This window comes from Sinocyclocheilus rhinocerous, unplaced genomic scaffold (genome assembly GCF_001515625.1).
Source record: "Sinocyclocheilus rhinocerous isolate Xijiao unplaced genomic scaffold, SAMN03320098_v1.1 scaffold2114, whole genome shotgun sequence".
Classification (NCBI taxonomy): Eukaryota; Metazoa; Chordata; class Actinopteri; order Cypriniformes; family Cyprinidae; genus Sinocyclocheilus; species Sinocyclocheilus rhinocerous.
This window is the reverse complement of record NW_015665011.1, coordinates 76153-79150: the sequence shown is the minus strand read 5'-3', so window position 1 is coordinate 79150 and position 2998 is coordinate 76153. Positions and strand designations below refer to the sequence as shown.

The 2998-nt window shown below is 35.5% G+C and overlaps 1 protein-coding gene across 1 annotated transcript in view; it reads left to right on the top strand.

Annotated features, from left to right (window-relative positions):
• The first annotated feature begins 1177 nt into the window (after positions 1 to 1177).
• Positions 1178 to 2998, top strand: part of LOC107730913 (complexin-2) — a 33137-nt gene continuing 31316 nt past the window's right edge. Inside the window, exon 1 of the mRNA XM_016541871.1 lies at positions 1178 to 1199. The gene's annotated coding sequence lies outside the window, so the exon portion shown is untranslated. The remainder of the gene's footprint in view (positions 1200 to 2998) is intronic.

Genomic DNA, 2998 nt, shown 5'->3' with positions numbered 1-2998 from the left:
ACATGACCTGATCTTTTGAGCACAGTGCCAGATTTCTGTCAGACGCAGCAAAAGGTCTCCTGCTTTTATGTACAGCCAGCGGAGTGATAGATGAGGTTTAAGTGAAAACATGAGGACACGGGCAGCATCTAAAGCACCAGTCTGATTGTGTCTACCTCACTGCAGCTGAACAGCCTCCACTGAAAACTGATGCTAGAAGCCCCAAGCAAAACAGCCAAGTCTATCAAGCCATAAAGATACTGCCAAAAACCCTTTTAGTGGTGCTTCAGTAATTATATGCTATTATATACTGTTTGTATATTATGTCTCTATCCATCTATGTTAATCTATATTCATCATTTGGCTTTAGCTGTGTGCACACTAAAAGAGAAAGTAAAGTTTAATGTATCAAAAGTAATACTTAAGGGAAACTAGTAATACTCAGAACTATTCTGAGAAATTAAAAAAAGGCAATTAAAAACAGACCACAGCCTTTCCTTTGCTTTGAAATATTCATATCTTTAGATTAAATGATGACTCAGATGTGGGGGCTCCATATGCAGCAGATATTTGATCTATTTTTGTTCATCTTGTTAATTTATTTGCGTGAATATGTTCACATGTCACTAAATCTGACGTGAACCAGGCTAATCAAGACAGATGTCCTGCTCATTAATATCAGCTGAATTATGCCCATTTTTCCCAGGCTTTTGTACGAAAGAGGTGATGTGTGCTCTGAGATATCAAACCATCATGTATTAGAAATATCATTTTTATTGTGACTGCTTTATAGATGGTGAACACACAAAGTCCAGCTCTAAAGCAATATGTTGCTTGTTTTTTTTGACAGGTTTGCTGCCTGTGGGCTGTTCATGTGCATCATGAATTATGTTTTATTGCTCATTTGTTGTTGGGCGAAAATAAATGTGCATGCCATATGCTCTTCTTTGTATGCTCTTCATCATTTAAAAAGCCTGTAGCACAACATACTAAACTGCTGTCCTCATTTGCAGTTTTCTTTATTGTTGTCAATTGATGAATCTGTCAGCTGATGAACTGCATGGTATACCGGTGGAAGGCAAGGCCGAAATGGGATGCATGATCCTACTGTTGATCTTTTCTGACAGTGGGGTTGAGTTTCAGAGATCTTCTACGATGCATTGGATGTGTGAGAAACCAGTATCTGATCCTACCATTGCCTTGAGCTCCAGCAGTGCCTGGTATATAGGACAGCTCGTTCCCTATATATGCTCTTACTGTCCATTATATTGGCTTATTATGTAATTCTTTGAATATTAATTCTTAAAACATATGTCCTGTTCTAAATGAAACAGAATGAAAATGTTGGAAATATCTAATATTTTGATGATGGTTTATAAGTACCATGAGCAAACAGACAGTATATTTATATATTGGTAACCGACACCAAATGATTCTAGAATCATATTCTGTTGAGATGGACTCCAATTATGCAAATGTAAACATAATAATAGCAATTTTGAAATTAACCTCTTATTTTTGTCTTCCAATTCTTTAATGTGCTTCTTGAACAAGAAGACAGATATTAACATAAACTAGGCATGCATTTTTCATTTATGTGAATGTTGACTGATATAGTAGTAATTTTTGGGAAATTTTCTAGCCATTTCTGAGTGAAAATTGTTATGTAAATCCCACATCATTTTCTAGTTAATGCTGGCAGGAGTTTATTTTATCATGTACATATTTGTTCATTTATTCATGTTCTTATGTTGCTGAGACCCCAAACTTAAGTAATGTAATATTTGAATGTAGGACATTTTATTAATATGAAATATAGTTTATAATCAGTTCTCATGAGATTAAGTTCTGAATACCTGATACTTAAGTGTTACAGTAATTCTGTTTTGAGATGTTCAAATGGCTTTTGCATGCAGCGCCGTTGTTCTTATACACGTGAGGCAGCAACTCTCGCTTTCAAAAGAATTCCCCCTGATTGGACAGAGTAAATGCACATTACTGTTTCTTACTTTTGACCCCAGGCAAGAATTAGTCCTAACCCTTGACCATTATTCATGTGCTGTCTCTGAGAGACTGGGAGTAAAAGAAGAGATAAAAGGAGCGAAAGAGAGAAAGGATGCATGAAATGGATGTATAGGGCTGGAGCAGATAAGATCACATTTTTTCTGCTTCACAAAACATGTAAAAATGCTATGCTGCTTGATGTTTACTGGATGATATAGCAGCCATACTGTCATGAATCTGATGCAACTTTAAAAGAAAAGTACAGTGTATGCACCATTTTTGTTGATTGCTTTTATTGTATGTCTCTAAGTGCATATTCATTTGTGTGTGTGTGTGATTATTCTGGACAATATGTAAAGGAATAGTTCACCCATCGGTTAACATCTTGTGAAGTGAAAAGATTTTAATGATTTTAAAAAACAAATCCATTATTATGACTTTTTTTTTTTTTTACCTTCAAACCTTTTTGGCTAATATACCCAGAGTCCTCTATATACCCTTAATATTTCTTTCTCCAGTGAAAAGGTCATCTTGACTAAATCAGGAGAGAAATATGCGCAAATCAAGCACCGTTTACAAGTGAAACCATATAAAACATTTCTAAACAAATATGTGGGTGGATTTTGATGTGAGGGAACAACAGGGGATGGACTTTTTCACTGGAGGAAGCGTTATTATGGATTATGGACTCGTATTTTGGCCAGAAGTGATTGATTAAAGTTACAATTAAAATTTGTTTCTTACAAACACACAGCTTTTCGCTTCACAAGACATTAATTGATGGACTGGAGTGGTGTGGATTACTTGTGGATTATAGTGTATTGCTTTTATCAGCTGTTTGGACTCTCATTCTGACGGCACCCATTCACTGCAGAGCATCCATTGGTGAGCTTATGATGTAATGCTAAATTCATCCAAATCTGTTCCCATGAAGAAACAAACTAATTTTACATTTTAAATCTTACATTTTGGATGGCCTGAGCAAATTTTCATTTTGGAGGTGACTAATCCTTTA